The 19,576-nt window shown below is 40.0% G+C and overlaps 1 protein-coding gene and 1 long non-coding RNA gene across 4 annotated transcripts in view; one reads left to right on the top strand and one right to left on the bottom strand.

Annotated features, from left to right (window-relative positions):
* The window catches only part of FGF13 (fibroblast growth factor 13), a 612,099-nt gene that overhangs the window by 453,045 nt on the left and 139,478 nt on the right, over positions 1 to 19,576 (top strand). The gene's annotated exons all lie outside the window — the stretch shown is intronic.
* The window catches only part of LOC126946155 (uncharacterized), a 79,698-nt gene continuing 62,927 nt past the window's right edge, over positions 2,806 to 19,576 (bottom strand). The window contains exons 2-3 of one of the 2 annotated variants that reach the window (XR_007722595.1): positions 3,168 to 3,246; positions 2,806 to 2,872 (exon numbers count right to left, since the gene is read on the bottom strand). This is a non-coding gene — a long non-coding RNA (uncharacterized LOC126946155). The remainder of the gene's footprint in view (positions 2,873 to 3,167; positions 3,247 to 19,576) is intronic. The other variant, XR_007722596.1, reaches the window with a different exon arrangement.

Below are 19,576 nucleotides of genomic sequence, written 5' to 3'. Positions count from 1 at the left end.
TGGAGAAGTAAAGTGATTCAACTTTAATTTATTCCTTTATTCATTCAATAAACTTTTATTGGACTTTACTATAAGCCAGGCATCATGCAAGGTGTTAGCTCTCTGTTGCTAGTGAGGTATAATATTAGCAGTCCTTTCCCCTTGCTTTATAGCTGGGTCTTAGTATAATTTTTCATAGTTCTTCATTGTATCTTCAAAAGTCTCCTGATTTGGACAATAAATTATATAATTATATTTATTATTTATGGGTCAGTGCAGTCCTACATTTCTTTTAGCATGAACTCAACTTGAATGAGACATCTATGTTGGCCATGTGGTCCTATGAAAGGAACCATTTTCAACACCATTGTCTTTCCAACATAGGCTGTGTGTTCCTGAACTCACCTGTCCGAGACCTGCTATCTATGTGTTATTTGCCAAGCAATCATGACAGCCATTCAATTTGGATTGATCTTGATGATTCAGAGTAACTCTGTCACTTACAGGAATAACTTATAGTACAAAGTATCCTAAAATAATTGTGTATTTTAGCACTGTTTTGTTTCATTGTGTTTATTGTAGGACTTTTTGCCAAATTATATAGTGTAAAGAATGAGTAAGTCTAGTAGAACTGACCTGGTTAAACTAAAATTTCTCCTGTATAGAAGCTAGACTCGGGGTACTTTGAGCTGGTCAATAAAGAGTTAAGAGTGTTAGCTAGAAGCACTTGGGAATCCAGGCTGTGCTTATTTCTCAGGTTTATAAATAACTTCAACCTATGTAGGAGTTAATTAATTTGGCTCCATTCCACCTACAGTTTAGCTTCTTGAGGGAATAACTTGACCCCTCCTACACTCTGAGTTCGTAGTTATAAAGAGAACTCCCTAAAGAATGAATAAAACCTCGCTTGGATTGTCTGAGTTTAACTTCTTGCATACTTTCATGGAGAAACTCTAAGATGTCAGGCACAGCACAAAATGTCAAAATACCTCTTCAGTTAAGGATAAACACAGGCATTGTACTATTTCTGGCTACAGTTATTTATGATTCTGTTTTTTTCTCTCTTAAATGACTGACATTCTGAAGAGAGAGTTAACCTGTGACTTGGTAACAGTGATAGAGACTGTTAAAAGCACACCAAATTTTGCTCACTCCATCCTGACCTCTTCTTTCCCTAGAGAATATTTCAAAACAAATTATTATTACCTTTGGGACAATAGGTCAGTTTCCTTACCTTTGATGTTCCCTGCGAATAAATAAGAAGTTACAGGTATTTTCTCTGTTGTCAGAATTTTAAAAAGACCATCCATTAGGTTGGCAGATCTTCCTTGTAATACCTCTAAAAGGACATGAGAGATCAGACTGGAGGTAAGGCCTGTTAACTGAGTGTAACAGATGAGTTGAGTCATATGATGTCACAATATAAATGTCACAATGTAAATGAAGTGTGACTTCATAGAAATTACTCATGTCACTGGGATCATCCAATCTCCATAGCTACTCAAGTGCATGCCTTCCCTGAACATCTTGACATTCTCGAGTCTAGCCTATTATCTGTGATGGCAGCTTGTATAGTTTTGCTGGCTTCATTTAAAAACTTTAATCCTTATGAATCATTCATTTCATAAATGTGACTACATCTTATCCTGAGTTGCCAAAAATACTGGTTGGGGACAATCACATTACTCACCCAAACAATTTTACTGTAAGATCTGAGAAACAATTAGCAGATAAGGTGAGAAGCCATCACCTCTTTTCAGAGATATAAAATACACTGAATTTCACCATTTCCCCACCTTGAGAATTTGATCCTGGATGGAGGGGAAGCTGTTGTTCTGAGCCATCTTCCACTTAAGTTAGAGCAATGGGAATGGGAGTATAGTCCCTGCCCCTTACTCCCAAACCAGCTGGAGGAGAGGATGGCATTGATAGAGCTGCAGCCTGAGGTCTCATTACTGAATGGAGCAACAACTACCATTTAGTGAGCACTTATTTTGTGTCAATGATACTGCATGTAAAATTGCAATATTGAATTTAATCCTGACAGCATCTCAATGAGTTAGTTATTGTCACTATCCCAATTTTACATACAAGGAAAATGAGAAGCTTCTAGTCATATCAGCTCAAAATAACTGTGACTTTGGACAGGACCAGAATTCAAACCCAGGTTTTTAGAACAAAGCCCATGTGGACTTCACTACATCATGAATCTTCAGATGAAGTTTAAAGGCAGGACAAATTGACCTAATTGAAGCCTAGCTGAAGTCCTCACATGTATAGGTTAATACATGTTGTATGGTATTGATTCCTCCTCTGTTAGAATTTTTACGTTCACAGTTATCAAGAATTTACTGACAAACATATTAGACCAAGAGATGTTTCCAATCACAGGGCATTTACTAGGCCCTGACTGCCACCCATTGATTCCCTATGCCTTGCAGTTCAAGAAGTTTGGCTTGCACCCTGAATGCTGACCATCCTGGATTCCATGGCTGGGGATTTGTCAGAATGAAAGTGCTCAGCCCTAGAGGTAAATAGAACTATCCTCTTGTGTATCTAGAAATGAAAGTACCTTAAACCATGCTTAGAGCCTGTGGTAGTTTCCTGTGATTGCCGTAACAAATTACCACAAATCTGGTGGCTTCAATTAATAAAGTTTTATTCTCTTGAGTTTCTGGAGGCAAGAAATTTAAAATCAAGTTTTCACCAGGGCTGCACTCTCTCTAGAAGGTCTAGAGAAGAATTCGTTTCAAGCTTCTTGTAGCTTATAGTGGTTCCAGGCATTGATGTTCCTTGGCTTGTGGCTGTAGCGCTTCAGTCTCTGCCTGTCTTCGCATCACTTCCTCTTCTTATGTGTCTTCTCTTCTTCTGTCTTAAATATTCCTATGCCTGCCTTTTATAAAGAAACTGCTGTCATTGAATTTAGAGCCTATCAGAAAATCCAAGATAATCCCATCTCAATGTTCTTAATTACATCTACAAAGACCCCTTTTCCAAACATGGTAACGTTCGCAGGTTACAGGAGTTAGGGCAGGGACATGTATTCTGGGGGAACATGACTTGACATCCCCAACTGTGCTCTGAAATACAGGAAACCAGGATGTACAGGGCCAAATTGGACCAGTAGGAATATGAAGAGAGAATTATGGCTGCCTTCCATTCCTGCCTTTTAAAATATCACTCCTCACCCATCATGCCCCATCCGTCTCCAGATTCTCTTGACATCCTGTGGGATCAGTCTCAGGCCATCCAAGATCCATTTGTTCACTGAAACAAAGTAGTATAAGAGAAAGAGTATAAATTTAGGATTATGGCAGAAATTGGTTAAAAGCTACTCCAATAATTCTTGGTGATATGGCCTTGGATAAGTTACTTTAACCTCTCTAGGACTCAGATTACTCACGTGCAAAATAGAAATGAGATCACTTTGGTCACATGCTCTAGGGAGAAAAAAGTATCTCGGCTTTGGAGACAAGGAGACATGGGTTTTATTTCCTGGCTCTGCCACCCACTATCTAGCTGTGTAATTTGGGGCAAGACATTGAAACTCTCTAAACCTTAGTTTTCTAATCTGAAGAACAGGGTTAATAACTTGAAGAGATGTCAAGATTTAATATAAAAAAGTACAGAAAATATAGTTGGTATCAATGCATGTTTATTAAATGTATTGTTGTTATTGTTGGTGTCAGCTACAACTTACAGAGTGCCCAGTCTATGGTAGACATTCTGCCATGCATGAGCAATGCAGGTATGTATCTCAGCCCTCCTATAGAGCAGATTGATCATAAGGGAGAAAGATAGTATTATTGTGAGAAGCTAGCAACACTACTCAGCTTTTTGGCCACTAAAATTATTTTCTTCGAATACAGTTAAGTCATCTTTGCTCTTGGGTAAAATTGCATAAATTTTAGGAATTTAGAAGGGAATGAAGAAGCTGGGGGTGAATTAAATTTTAATGGGCAAACATGTTAACTATGGTTAAAATTTTGATATGAAGACCACAGATCAAAGCTAATGTCTTTTCTGTCAAAATTCGTGGATTTTAAATATATCCTGGGGGTAAGTTGAGAAAGGTAGATGACTAACAAATGAACCTTTTAAAATTACATTTTACTTTTCTAGCCGAATGCTCCTGGAGTTTTTCCAATGATGATCATTAGGGTGACAAAACCAGCTTGAATGTACGTAAATATCTTGCTTTGTACAGAAATTAAAGTGTTGCTTCAGACGTTAAGATACTACCATTCAGGCCACTGAGGGAACCTTCCAGGACAGCAGTCTAGGAGTTATTACTTCTTCCTTTGATTGCAGTTTAATACAAAGCAGTAGCTAAGTCTTCTGTGATCAGTTCAAATGCAATAGCACAGCCAATGGTAGAAGAAAGAACTTTCCAAATAAAACAGTCAATTAATAGTTTGACATAAAAAAGTGGGCCTAGCTATCGTTCTACAGATTAGGTAAAGGAAGCACAACTTTTTGGTTTCATGAATAGGCAAATCCTGGTTTTGAGGATCCATTCTTATGTTCATTTATTCAACAGATAGTGACTAAGTACAGTCATCAGTTGGTGTTTATGAAGGATTGGTTCTAGAACCCCCCTCCACAACGTGGATACCATAATCTGAAGATGACATAATGCCCTATGTAAGATGGCGTGGTATTTACATATGACGTACACGTATCTTCTGGCATACTTTAAATCAGCTCTAGATTACTTATAATACCTTATACAATGTAAATGCTATGGACATAGTTGTTATACTGTATTGTTTTTCTTATAGTTTTGGGGTTTTTTTGGTTAAATTTTTATCTGTACATAGTAGTTATATATATTTATGGGGTTCTTGACATATTTTTATTTGTATTTTGTATTGTTATACAGTTTTTTATTGTTCTTTTTTCTGAATATATTTTATCTGTGGCTGGTTGAATCCACAGATATGAAACTCACATATAGGGAGGGTTGACTGTACTTGAGTACATCAGCCTTATGCCAGGTGCTGGCAATATATAGATAAGAATGACTTAGCCTTAACAGGTAAATTTGAAATATTTTGATACACTGTGGTGCATTTCGGAAAGGGTATGGCAAATAGCTTTGAAAGTACAGAGGAAGGAAAGCACGCCTATGTCTTAGAGAGTCAGGTGACGCTTCCGAGAGGAGAGGACAGTTCAGCTGCATTTGAGAAGATGAATAAGAAGCAAACATGGGATTAGAGGTAGACATTTTACTAAAGGCAGAGGCCAAAGGCATAGGGATGAGAAAACACAGAGAAAGCATAAGGTAGATGAAGGTGATGAGAGAAAGAGTTGGCTCTTTAGGTCTAGACCTATCTGGGAAACATTTCTGAAGTGAGTTCGCCAGGACCAGGTGATGGATAGGCTATTGAAAGGGAAAGAGAGTGTGGAGGCAGGCAAGCCATGAGGTTTTAGGGTTGTATATTGGGTGGGCAGTTCAGGTTTGCCTCAGTGCGATGGATGAAATGTTGTGTCCTCCCAAGATTCATATGTGGAAACTCTAATCCCAATGTGATGATATTAGGAGATGGTGCCTTTGGGAGGTAGTTTTGGGAAGGTAGAGTCCTCGTGATGTGATTAGTGTCCTTATAAGAAGAGTCTAGAGAGATAGCTAGTTCTCTTTCCCCCATGTGATGATCCAATGGCCAGTTGGCTTTCTGCAACCTGGAAGAAGGCTTCACCAGGATCCAACCATGCTGGCAGCATGATCTTAGACTTCCAGCCTCCAGGACTGTGAAAAATAGTCCTGGAGACTGGAAGTCTAAGATCACGGTGCCAGCGTGTGTGTTTGATTTTTAAGGCCACTCCATCTGTGGTACTTTGTTGCAGCAGCCTGAACTAAGACAGAAGTTGGTACTAACAGGTGGATTCTGATACAATAAATACGTAAAAATGTGAAAGTGGCTTTGGAAATAGATACTAGAAACTGGAGGAGTTTTGAAGTGCATTTTGGAAGAAGCTAGTGGTGAAGGGACTTTTAAAGGTGATTCTGGTGAGAGCTCAGAAAGAGGAACACTGTAGACAAAACTTCCATCTCCTTAGAGAGCAAATACATAATCCTGGGCTGGGTGCGGTGACTGATGCCTGTAATCCCAGCATTTTGGGAGGCCGAGGCGGGCAGATCACAAGGTCAGGAGATCGAGACCATCCTGGTCAACATGGTGAAACCCCGTCTCTACTTAAAAAAAAAAAAAAAAAAATTACAGAAATTAGCTGAGCATAGTGGCAGGCACCTTTAATCCCAGCTACTCAGGAGGCTGAGGCAGCAGAATTGCTTGAACCCGGGAGGCGGAGGTTGCAGTGAGCCGAGATCATGCCATTACACTCCAGCCTGGCAATAAAGCGAGACTCTGTCTAAAAGGAAGGAAGGGAGGAAGGAAGGAAGGAAGGATCCTGTATAGAATGCTGGTAGACATATGAATAAAGGCCATTCTGATGAAATTTCAGATGGAAATGAGGAACATGTTACTGGACAGTGAAGAAAAGATGATCCTTGTTATGAAGTTGCAAAGAACTTAGCTGAGTCATGTTCATGTTTTGGTGTTTTGTGAAAGGCGGAACTTGTGATGAAATTGGATATTTATTTAGCTGAGCACATTTCTACACAAACTGTTGAATGAGCAGCTTGGTTCCTTCTCACTGCTTATAGTAAAATTCAAGAGGAGAGAAATGACTTCAAGATGGAATTATGCAAAAAGGAACTAGAACTTAAAGATTTGGAAATTTCTCAGTATGTCCATATTGAAAAAAAAAAAAAAAAAAAGTGAAAGTTTGTTTGACCAAGGAATCTTTGATAAGGAGATTAGCATGGATGTCAACCACAAACATAATCAGCTACCCCAATAGAAAAAACGGATATTTTGAACTGAATGGAATGGAGAAGGAAGGAAGGAAGGAAGGAAGGAAGGAAGGAAGGAAGGAAGGAAGGGAGGGAGGGAGGGAGGGAGGGGAGAAGTGGGGGAGGGAGAGGGAGGGAGGGAGGGAAGGAAGGAAGGAAGGAAGGAAGGAAGGAAGGAAGGAAGGAAGGAAGGCAGGCAGGCAGGCAGGCTGGCTGGCTTCTTAGATCGTATTGGACAGGACCAAAGAGTTATTTGCTTCAAAATGTGCTTTATTCCTGAAGACAAGGGAAGAAGGATCCTAAAGGTGATTCAGAGATCATTAGTGCCACTGCCTGAGTTTCAAAAGGTCAAACAATCCCCACCCATAGCCATGACGTATGGGATACCCAGAGCCTTAGGGGCCTGATCTCTGCCCAGCAGAGTTGCAAGGGCAATATGGCCACCCAGTGGGTCCAGAAGTTGGGACCTCTGCCCCAGCATGTTCAGGAGACGAGACCTCCATCTCATTGGGTCTAGAGGGCAGAGATTTAAGCCAAAAAGGATTATTCTCAAGACTTAAGATCTCGTGGAGTTTGCCTTGCTAGGTTTCAGACTTGCTTGCAACTGGTCACCCCTTCTTTCTTTCCTATTTCTTCATTTTGGAAGGGAATGTCTATCATATGGCCATCTCACCATTGTATTTTGGAAAGACATAACTTGTTGGGTTTCACAAGTTTATAAATAGAGAGGAATTTTGTCTAAGTATGAATTGTACCTTGAATCTCATCCATATCTGATTTAGATGACATTTAGATGAGACTTTGGAGTTGAGTTAAGAATTTGGGGGTTGGTTTGTATGGAATGAATTAGTTTGCCTTTAGAAAGGACAAAAATTTGGGGGAGCCAGGTTGGAATGCAATGAATTGAATGTTTTCATCCTCCCAAAATCCATATGTTGAAATCCAATCCCAATGTGATGGTATTAGCAGGAGGTGTGGTCTTTGGCAGGTAATTAGGTTATGAGGGTGGAGCCCTTATGATGGGAATAGTGACCTTATAAGAAGAAGACAGTATTTTCACTCATAAGTGGGAGTTGAACAATGAGAACACATGGACACAGGGAGGGGAATGTCACACACCAGGGCCTATTGGGGAGTGGGGGGCAAAGGGAGGGAGAACGTTAGGACAAATACCTAATGCATGCAGGATTTAAAACCTAGATGACAGGTTGATAGGTGCAGCAAACCACCATGGCACATGTATATATCCATGTAACAAACCTGCGCATTCTGTACATGTGTCTGGGAACTTAGAGCAAAAATAGAAAAAAATAAATAAAACAAACAACCAACCAAAAAGAAGCCAGAGAACTAGCTGGCTGTCTTTCTGCCATGTGAAGAGACAAAGGGAAGTTGGCTATTTGCAATGCAGAAGATTACTCTCACCAGAACCCGACTATGCTGGCATCCTGATCTTGAATTGCCAGCCTCCGGAACTATGAGAAACAAATGCTTGTTTTTTAAGCCATCCAGCCTCTGGTAGTTTGTTATAGCTGCCTCAAATGACTAAGACACCCAGTGTCTGTTATGGGGAGCAGCACTCTTTCTCTGTGCAGGAAAATCTGGGCTGCCGGAGCCAATACTTGCCTGATGCTTCCACAGCCCCATCTGGCTGATGAAGGGCTAATTCAAATATCCATTAACGTTCCTCATTTAATTTCTTTTAAAATATTTTCACAGTGCAGATAATGAGGAAGAATCTTCTGCTTTGAAAAGTCAAGCAAGACCCACTCCTTTAAAGAAATGAGTCTAAAACTGTTGCAAATTGTAAACTAGTAAGTGAGCAGATCGTGACAATTTGGTCCAGGAGCTTAAGATTTCTCTGTTTCACAAGAGAAAGATTAAAACATTGATTCACTGTACCGGATTTCCCAAAAAGAAGGGAAAATGCCCAGTTATCGTTTTTCCAAAATGACCTATTGCATTTTCTCTCTTTGACTTGGTGCTAATAGAACTGGTGATATGTGGTGACCTGAAAAGTAGAAACTGATGATGGAATTGTGGTGTCAATAGGGACCAGTTTAACACTATGATGGCACAGAAAAGTTATGTGCCTTGCCCAGCATCACACACTAGTTAGTAGCAGATCTACATGGGACCTGAAGTCAAAAGGCCAAAAAATTTCTGTTGCCTTTCCTTGGGTCATTGCTGCCCTCTGGCCTTGCTGGTGAATGATCATTGGATTTGTCTAGGTGAGGATACAGTAGGAGGCGAAGTGAAGAGATGAGTGGGAGAATTCTGACAAACTCTGAGAGGCAACAAGTTGTCTGACTCACCGTGACACCTTGAAGCAATAAGCATGCTTCAAGCAGGGACTTTATATTAGAGAAATTTGGAAAGTAGTCCCCCAAGGAAGGCTCTGGAGGTGGCAGGCTGAGTCATCCTTACTTGGAAAAGAGCTGCCATGGTCTTTTGATTTCCTGCAAATAAAGCAGCTTCCTCCTCTTCAGGTGCAGATACAGAATTGGTATTTATGTTTTAGTTCCATTCCACCTTGGCCCAATTTTGTTTTTTCTGGGGAGTGAAGATGGAAATCCCTCTGTGGCTTTTCCTACAGGACTTGTTGGAAAAATAGGCAGAAAAAGAAGTCTGGATTTTATTATAGGTCTGTTGGGTAGTTCCTAGAAGATCTTAAGAAAAGGAGTGAATGCTTTGATTTATTTTTTTAATAGATTGCTCTGGTTCTGAGTGAATAATGGATGCTAGAGGGTTAACGAAGCTAAGAAAGAAAGCATCTGAAGCAAGTGCTTTGGAAAAAATGGGTATAGGGGATCAGATTAAGATGGTAATTGTAGCGATGGACAAAAGTAGACAGAATTGGTATATATATTTGAAACAGTCGGAAGGACTTAGAAAACAATTCAACATGATGTTTGAAAATAAGTGGATTTAATCCTAGTTTTCTTATGTGAGCAACTAGAAATTGCTGGGAGAGATGATTTGTGGGTAAGAATCATGAGTTTGCATCTGGAATCCAAGGTTTGAGGTGCCTATTGGACATTCAACTGGAGATGTCAAGTAGTCAGTTGGACATGAGTAGAAATTTAAACTGGGGAGTCATCAACACCTACATAGTGTTTAAATCTGAGGACTGAATGAGGCCGAGGTCACTTAGAGTGAGAAGAAAAGGAGCTGTAAAAAATATTTAGAAGGATAGACCAGTGGCATAGAAACAGAACTATGAGAATAAAGTGTCCAGGAAGCCCAGAGAAGAACAGATTTTTTAAAAGATTGGCTAGATGGCAGTGTCAGATCCTGCTGGGAGCTCAAGTAAATGAAGAGCAGAGATCACTGACTTTGATTACCTGAAGGTTGTTGATAACTTTGATAACAGTGATATCTGTATAGTGGTGGAGAAGGAAAAGCTACATTAGAGTGAGTCAAGGGGAGAAAAAGACTTTAGGGTTGAAAATAGTGATGATAGACTACTTATGAAAGAGATTTGGTTGTGGAAGGGAACAGAGACTCGGAGTGGTAACTGCAATGCAGAGGTGAGGTAAGATATTTGATAAATAGGGTATGCCTATCTGCTGATGTGGGCAATTATGTAAAGAGGGGAAAACGTAAGATACAGGAAAGAGAAGAAAGCCCTTGAGAAGGCTAGATGGGTTGAGATGGATGCTGAGCACAACTGGAGGAGTTAGCCATGGAGCGAAGTAAGGACATGTCACTGTAATGCTCCTCCTGGTCAATTGAGTCAAGGTCATCATATGTGACTGAAGTTCTGGATGTTGGATGTACATGTAGGTTTAAGAATAGAAAAAACACTGTAACATCATTGTGTTGGAGAATGGAAGTGTGAACATTAAAGGGAAGTGTAGGTGTAGTAGATTGTTCAGGCAACACAGAGGACTCATTTGATATGTCCAACCAGGATTTTAAAGTAAAATTTGTCAACACTCCTTTCTGTTTTTCTCAAGCAAAACTCACCTGCTAAAAGACAGCAATGAAGTAGGAAGAGAATAGAGTTAACTAGAGTTGGGGCTTTGCAAGGCAGATATGTGTGATGGAGGGAAAGAGAAATTAGGGAGTTAATAGTATTTGGAAAATGGTGAATATAATGGATTATCAAATATAAGGTCTGGATAGAGAGACGTGAATACATGCGGTAGATGACAAATTGTGAGCAGGTGGTGAGGTCAGTACCTTGCAGGTCTTGCTAAAATGAGATAATTAATAGAATGAGATTACTCTGGCCTGTGAACTGGAAGGAAAAGAAGTAGGCTAATAGAGAAATATTAAGATTGGCCAATGAGATAGGAGGGGGAAATTATTTCCAAAAGGAAAGAGCAGCATTGAATGGGCAGTGAGGAAATTGACAGAGAACTCAGGACACATTTTCAATAAGTAATTGCTGTTTAAACATTTTTATGATAGCTGCTTTAAAATCCATATCAATCAGGTAATGCTAACATCTAAGTCATCTCAATGTTATTATGAACTGAGTATCTTTTTTTTTTTTTTTTTATGTTTTGGGTTTCCTGGATCTTGGTATGACAGGTGCTATTTTTGTTTGTGTCCTGGACATTTTGGCTAATATGTTGGGAGACTAGATCCTGTTTAAATCTTGTATTTTAGCAGGAAGTCACTCCATTGAGATTTGGCATTAGGTTCTGGCCTACTTTGTGAGTTGCGGTTACAATGGCATTTTAATATTTTTTTAGAGCTTTTGCGGTGCTATTTTGGTCGGCGTGGTTTATCTGGTGCCTTGGGAACTCCCACTGGTCCTTGCTTGTGCTGCCTAAGGGAGCAGACAGGGTTTTTCCAGGCCCACAGAAATAAAGAACCTTCCTTGGTAGGTCACTTGTCATGGCTGGGCCCTTCCCATCATTGCCACCCAACTGCTCCAGCATCCTCTGGCAGAAGAAGGGATGCTTGGATCCTTTTTCCCCCTTTGTTGGGACAAAAATGCTTCACGTACAGGGCACCCTCTTGTGGTAGAAATCCCCTGGTTGGTGTTTCCTGGATACCTGATGTCTCTCAAAATGGGAGAGAGTGTCAGGTCTGTAGAAACAAAAAATCTTTTTGGACAGCGTCTGCTTGTTGGGGCAGGATACCCCTTGCCGGTACTGCCTGACTGCCTGGTGTTTCACAGTAAGGGAAGAGAGTCCTGGGCTGGCAGGGAAGGAGAGTGCTTCCCCTGGCTACTTATTATTAGTACGGCTCCCAATCATGTCCGCTTGCCACCATTCCCGGGTTCACCTGATATTGTCAGAGGAATTACCGTTTGATCCAGTAAAGAAGTAAGCCTACCTGGGCTGCCATCTGCTGTTCTGTCAGGGATCAGGAAATGCTGGGTCTGTGTCACCTTCTTCTGTTGGATAGGGGGAGGATCATAAGACACCCTGCTACTGTGCTATTTCTCCAATACTGGGATCCTAAACCAATTAGCCAGCCTTTTACCACCTTACAGAGTTTTCCTCTAGTTGTTGCTTGCATTATTCCCAGGGTTCATATTTGTATTAACACTTTAGGCAGAGGAGCAGGGAGAAATACATCTACACCATCTTGTCTGGACCAGACATCTGATTAGAGTTTAAAGGCCTAAAATGGGAAGCAGAGAGAGACGGAGAGAGAGAGGAGAGTCAACAGAGTGAGATCTCAAAACGTGCTTAGAGAAAAGAACTGAGAACACAGATGAGGATATAAGTATTAGCAAGGGACAGGGAGGAGAGTAGATGCGTATTCAGATAAGTTTATAGGTTTGGTAGCAGGAATTTGAGGACATTCTTAGCTGATGGGTCTACTTAACTTTCCTGTGAAACAGAGAGGCAACATAAGAGCCCAAACTCGATGTTTTACATTTTTGGTTATGAACCCAGTTACACTTCTTAGCAGCTGTGAGGCCTTTGGCAAATCACTTAAATCCCTCTGTGCCTCAGTTTCTCTCAAAATGGAAATTAAAACAGCTTATATCCTCATAGGAGTGTTACGATGGTTAATTGAAGTGAGTTAATATTTGAAAAGTGCTTTTAATGTGGCATAAGTGTTTGTTATGTAGGCCAAAATATCTCGTAAGGTTCTTGTATTAAATAAGATAAGCTCTACAATGTGTGTAGCAAACTGCCTGGTAGATAACATTCAGTGTTAGTGTGATTTTCGAAAGTATTCTTTGCAGCCGTAGGATATTTTCTTAGAGTAAAATCATAGGTCACAATTTGCCAACCCCATGTTTTTGTCAGAGAGGATCTAGGTGTCAGTGGGCACAAATACATAATATCAGTGTTGGTAGAAGTACTAGGGATGGGGAAGCTGCATATGAGGAACTCCAAGATGCAATTGGAGCATCTGTTTTCCTGGGAAGCTTTACACAAGTGCCCAAGGCCCACTGAGCTCCTCCAGCCTTAGCGTACATTCTGCTGTGTTGTATGCAGCTTTCTGCCCTCCTTTTCTTGAAGTCTGAATGCTCCTCCAGGGTCGAGACCGGCAATAGGAAAAGGTTTCAACTCCCTCACATCACAACATGTCTCCATGCTACAATACACGTACTCTCCCAAAGAAACATTTGAAAGTCCCTGAGAAAGCCAAATGGACTCAAGTGTCTCGAATATGTTAATATGGGCAGTCAGCTGCATAAATTGCAAATCAGAAGTCATGCTTCTATGTATTCTGTGATAGCAGAAAAATCATAGGATCTTCTATCACGATGGAAACGGAATACAAAGAAGAATGAGTGCCATCTTGTGGAGTGATATATCATTACTACTTAAGAGTCACAAAAAGCCACCAATGAGAACTGTGTTATATTTTTTTAGTATCTCCCAAGTCCTGGTCTGCAAGAAATGCTTGAAAATTACTTGCAGAATTAAATGAATAAATGAGAGAGGAGATAAGAATTGGATGGAGACTTTGTTAATTTAAACATCACCTTGATAAAATGTCTGATGCACCGTCCATTGCCAATTTGGAGACCTTTAAAAATGGTGTTGCCGACACCCCAAGGCATTATTATGTACCTACCATAAAGGAAAATGAAGAGTAAAATATTTGCATGAAGAAATCAAGAACTATGCACTTTTTCTTGTCCTGACCTTATCAGTAGTAGGTGAGTAAACTTTCTAATGGTATTTTTCTCTTCCTGATTATCAATGTGCTGCAAATTAATAAATCGCTCAAGGAACGTGAAGAGCTGGGGCACCGTGACTCATGCCTGTAATCCCAGCACTTTGGGAGGAGAAAAACAGTGGATCACTTGAGGTCAGAAGTTCAAGACCAGCCGGGCCAACATGGCGAAACCCCGTCTCTACAAAAAATACAAAAATTAGCCGGCAAGATGGCGCATGCCTGTAATCCCAGCTACTTGGGAGGCCGAGGCACAAGAATCACTTGAACCTTGGAGGTGGAGGTTGTAGTGAGCCGAGATCGCACTACTGTACCCCAGCCTGGGTGGCAGAGCGAGACCCTGTCTCAATAAATAAATGTACGTTTTAAAAATAAGAAAAATAAACAGCATAATAAAGAATATGTGCAGCTTCAGAGCAGGTGGGTGTTGTCCATATTCTATTAAGTTTAATTAAAATAAATTTCTGACAATCAACTATTTTGACCTATAACAATGTCAGTTTCTTATGGATTGGCCTAATATTTTAAATGCGTTCACTTAAAACAATTTATTCTGGATATATGATAGGTCAGGATACTGTAGTAGGCCCTAGATGATACAGGGACAAATAATACATGGGCCCTGCCTTTAGGAATCTTACCATTTGGTGTGGAAGTGGGCACTTAGATACCATGCCTTCTATTTTAATAATTTCTGTTAAGTGCCAACAGTATGGAGTTAAGCCAAATTTTGCAGAGGTGCTATGGGAGGTCTAGGAAACCATAATGGTTTGGAATGGTGGGTAAGAGCAAGGACTCTGGCACCAAACTCTCTCAGTTTGAATGCTAATTTCACTACTTACTAGATGGGTGACTTTGGCCAAAGTGCTATGCTTTTCTACTCCTCAGTTTCCTCATATGTAAATTGAGATCGCATAGTGCCCACCTCATATGATTGAAGCAAGGGTTAAATGACTTCCAAAGTACTTGGAATAATTCCTCGTGCATAGCAAGTTGTGTATAAGTTTTAGCTATCTTCATCACCATCATCAATCATCATCATCATCATCATCATTACCATCATCATCTCTATTGCTGCCGAAATATTAGAGTTGTGTTTTGTAAACTGAGTTAAATTTCATTATTCGTGTTTTCATTGAAAAACTTTGCCAAGAATTTATTTATTGAGTTCCTATTTTTCCCAGTTCCTGTGAAGAATGGGTAGGAATACCCTTACCTACTTTTTTCTACTAGATCATCATTTTTGTAAAGTCTGGGCCCGAGGCAAGAGTTTTACAGGCAAAAAGCATGGGAAAATGAAAGGACAGAGGACAGTAAGACTGTTGTCATTGGAATGAATGGCTCATGGGGGCTTGTATCAAGTTATGGGGGAGATAAGCCAAGACTTGGATTATTTGTATCTATTCACATGTATATTTGTGAAGGCAAAACCTGTTCTTGGTTGGCTTTAACAAAATCAGCTGAAATAGCTGGACAGAAGCTACATAAAGTAAGGGCAAAGGCACGCTGCGTTGCTGGCATATGGTACTTTAGGCCTGTTCTGTGGATACTTGGTTGATGCCGAACGCTCTTTGTCCCCAAGTTGTGAAATCACCCCTCCTTGAACATTATTTTCTAATCAATTTTTTAATCATAAATTAATTTTGTGCCATGGTGAAAGTATTGACAGCTAAGAAGTAAAACTGTAAAATTAACTGCTATGGACTAAGAACGGCTAAAATTTCACTTAGTTTTTAATGCCTTAACCACCTGACAACATATTGTAGTGTGACTTTATGAAACATGGATAACATGCATCATTTGAGTCTTGAGATCCAAATGCAGTATTTCAGAGTGGGATCCTGATGGGCTGTAGTCATGAGTGTTTACTATGTTGTAAAAAAGTCCAAGTGGGAATAATGACATGTTTGCGCTCCCTGTGACGTGATCACTGAAATCTGGAAAGCTCATCAACTTCACCCATTGTCAAGTCTGCCTTTGTTCCTTTGCCTTCTGAGGACCCAGTGAGATCAGGGTTTTTCTGGAAGGGCTGCAAGTGACCCCAGTGGAAGGAGCAGCACCGTGCATCAGGATGGATTCCCAGGCACACTATACATTGCGGGGTCACAGGCCATATGGGTGAACTAACTGATTTCATGGCTGTATTTGAATTGACTTCCCTCCTGGAATCCTGATGCCTCTTTTAATTTTATGTGGCAACTATCATTTGCTTTTGCTGATCATTCATTCAATCACCTCTATCATTTCTCAATGAGGGCATTTTTGAAATATATTTTTATTTATTTTTATTTTTTATTTCTTTATTTGTTCTTTTTTTACTAAATATAGACCAGCCATCAACTTGAACTTAAAAACTGACACACCAGTTAGTTCGGTCAGTAGTGCCAAAATACTCTTCTATGCTGCTATGATTTGAGCCCACTATAGATTCTTTTATAGCTAGTTATGCCAGCAAGACTCAATGAATGATACCTGTCCAGATTGCTATCAGGAACTAATAATATGAGAGGTAACACCAGCTTTACGTAGGATCTATTTATACTTAGAGTACTTCCTGGATTTTGAAGGTTTTCAAAGCTAATGGCCTATTAAATAGGTCACCGAGGTAAAAGAAAAAGTGGCTCGGCCTAAACCATGGTGAATCAACTTATGGTAGAGTTCAGGTTTCTAGTTCATAATCTTGTTAGCAGAATGTGCCTTTGAATGGAAAGTAGCATACAACCTCTGCCAATCTTTGCAACTCAACTAACAAAACTCACCAAAGTTTGTCCAATGCCAACGTTTAAAAAAATGGACGAAAACAGCATGGATTGAAGAACTTACACACAAAATATATAAGGAATGAAGATAAATAACATCAAAATTGTGTCTGGGTAAAACATTTGCTGTAGTGTGTGCCATAATTTGAGAGCACAAACGCAGCCTTGAGGGTGAAGTTCAATGTACGGATGTCCCCTTTTGTAACAGGTAGTCCTCCTGTTATGTGCTAAAAGAAAGGAAGCTCATATTAGATTGCTCCAGATGTGGAAATAATAACAACAATAAGGATGATAATATTAACAAGTCTAATTTCTGGAACATTTAGCGTAATATTTAGGCATGTTTACATGCCTAAAATGCGTTATCACATTTAATTCTTGCTTTTTTTCCATTGGAAATCTTATTTTTTATATTCAGTATATTTATTTTAAAATAAATTTTTGTTTTCCTTTTTTTATTATTATACTTTAAGTTCTAGGGTACATGTGCACAATGTGCAGGTTTGTTACATATGTATACATGTGCCATGTCGGTGTGCTGCACCCATTAACTTGTCATTAACATTAGGTATATCGCCTAATGCTATCCCTCCTCCCTCCTCGCTCCCCACAATAGGACCCGGTGTGTGATGTTCCCCTTCCTGTGTCCAAGTGATCTCATTGTTCAGTTCCCACCTATGAGTGAGAACATGCGGTATTTGGTTTTCTGTTCTTGCGATAGTTTGTTGAGAATGATGGTTTCCAGCTGCATCCATGTCCCTACAAAGGACACAAACTCATCCTTTTTGATGGCTGCATAGTATTCCATGGTGTATATGTGCCACACCTTCTTAATCCAGTCTGTCACTGATGGACATTTGGGTTGATTCCAAGTCTTTGCTATTGTGAATAGTGCCGCAATAAACATACATGTGCATGTGTCTTTATAGCAGCATGACTTATAATCCTTTGGGTATATTCCCAGTAATGGGATGGCTGGGTCAAATGGTATTTCTGTTTCTAGATCTCTGAGGAATCGCCACACTGTTTTCCACAATGGTTGAACCTAGTTTACAGTCCCACCAACAGTGTAAAAGTGTTCCTATTTCTCCACATCCTAAAATAAATTTTGTGCATATTTAAGGCATACAATATGGTGATAGATATGTTCATTTGTCCCACTATAGAGACAATTTTACTATATGTATATGTATCTTAATATTTGCTTTTATGAAATCCTTGTACATAAATATTTTTAATGTCCTCAGTGTAATATTTTTAAAACTTCATTTTAAAGAAAAAATAAATTTATATGCTCTCTTAAAGCAGAGAGAACAAAACCTAACAAATCAACAGCAAAAATGAAGGCACTCTTTTACACTTCAAATGGACTCATTATCACAGTCTGTACACAATTTAACAATGACACCTTGGTGTTCTAAATCCTTCTAAACTGAGTTTACTCCTTTTTTTTTTTTTTTTTTTTTTCTGAGAGAAGAGCTTCTTTCTCTTCCAGAATCATAACTGTATTCTTTTCCTTGTATACTCTATCTTGCAGTCAGGAAATGACCGGACAGTGTTCTCATGTGTCTCTATTAATTACTACCCCAAATACACCTTTTTCTGGAGGGGAAGTGCCAGGAAAATCTTCCCTATTTTGGCTGTTGCAAGGGTATCACATGTTGGGTTTTCAGATTTAGCCAACAAAAATAGAAGACACCCAGTTAAATTTGACTTCAGAGAAACAACAACAAAATAATTTTAGTATAAGTTGATCCCAAATATTGCATGGGATAGACTTGTACTAAAAAAAGTATCGTTTATCTGAAATTCAAATTTAAATTGGCACCCTATATTTCATCTGGCAACCCTATATACTAATTATAATTTCCAGATTACATAATTGAGATACAGCAGTAAGACCAATTTTAACTTGTTTCATCATAGTGGGAATCCTGCCGAATTGTCTTCACTTCCTTAGAAACAAATGAGTAGCAGATGTCTGATTTGGTGAATGGGCTATCAACTGAGTACAACCAACTTATATAATAATTTAAGCAGGAGCAAGGATGCATGCTAATTATATGTAGGCTTGCATAGGAATTTTTCTTTAGTGTATTCATTTTAGATGTATAGTATTTCAGAGTCTGAAAAAGCTGTGGAGGTCAATCAGTGTAATGTCACCTCCAAAATCCCCTCTGACCTGGGATCCCATTCTTTACACTCTTGGGTTGCTGACAAAAAATTACCATGCCAAAGGGGTGAATTGGGGCCAAAGACCAACCCACACTCTGCTTTTCCAACCTTGCCCCTAGAGAAGGCACTTCCCGCCTTCTCCACCCCACCCCCACCCAGACATGCACATATGGGCCTTGCACTTGCCAGATTATGCACTCTCAGTTTGTGCCTCCTCAGAGCTGGTGCCTTTTTATATAATTTGCATGAAGGCAGTAGACTCTTGGCCCTGATTCACAAAAACATTTAACACCCATTTGCAAAGTCACTACCCAGAGCCAAGCACCATGTTAAGTTCTGGGAATACAGAGATGGATGGGGCGGGGCCTGGTCTCTTCCTTCTAGGAAATTAGAGTCTGGCATGGGACACACAAGCAAAGAAATCTTTTTTTTTTTTTTTTTTTTTTTTTGAGACGGAGTCTCGCTCTGTCGCCCAGGCTGGAGTACAGTGGCCGGATCTCAGCTCACTGCAAGCTCCACCTCCCGGGTTTACGCCATTCTCCTGCCTCAGCCTCCCGAGTAGCTGGGACTACAGGCGCCCGCCACCACGCCTGGCTAGTTTTTTTGTATTTTTTTAGTAGAGACGGGGTTTCACCATGTTAGCCAGGATGGTCTCGATCTCCTGACCTCGTGATCCGCCCGTCTCGGCCTCCCGAAGTGCTGGGAT

This window comes from Macaca thibetana, chromosome X (assembly GCF_024542745.1).
Source record: "Macaca thibetana thibetana isolate TM-01 chromosome X, ASM2454274v1, whole genome shotgun sequence".
NCBI lineage: Eukaryota > Metazoa > Chordata > Mammalia > Primates > Cercopithecidae > Macaca > Macaca thibetana.
Note: the sequence above shows the minus strand (reverse complement) of the source record. Positions and strands in the feature narration are given on the sequence as shown.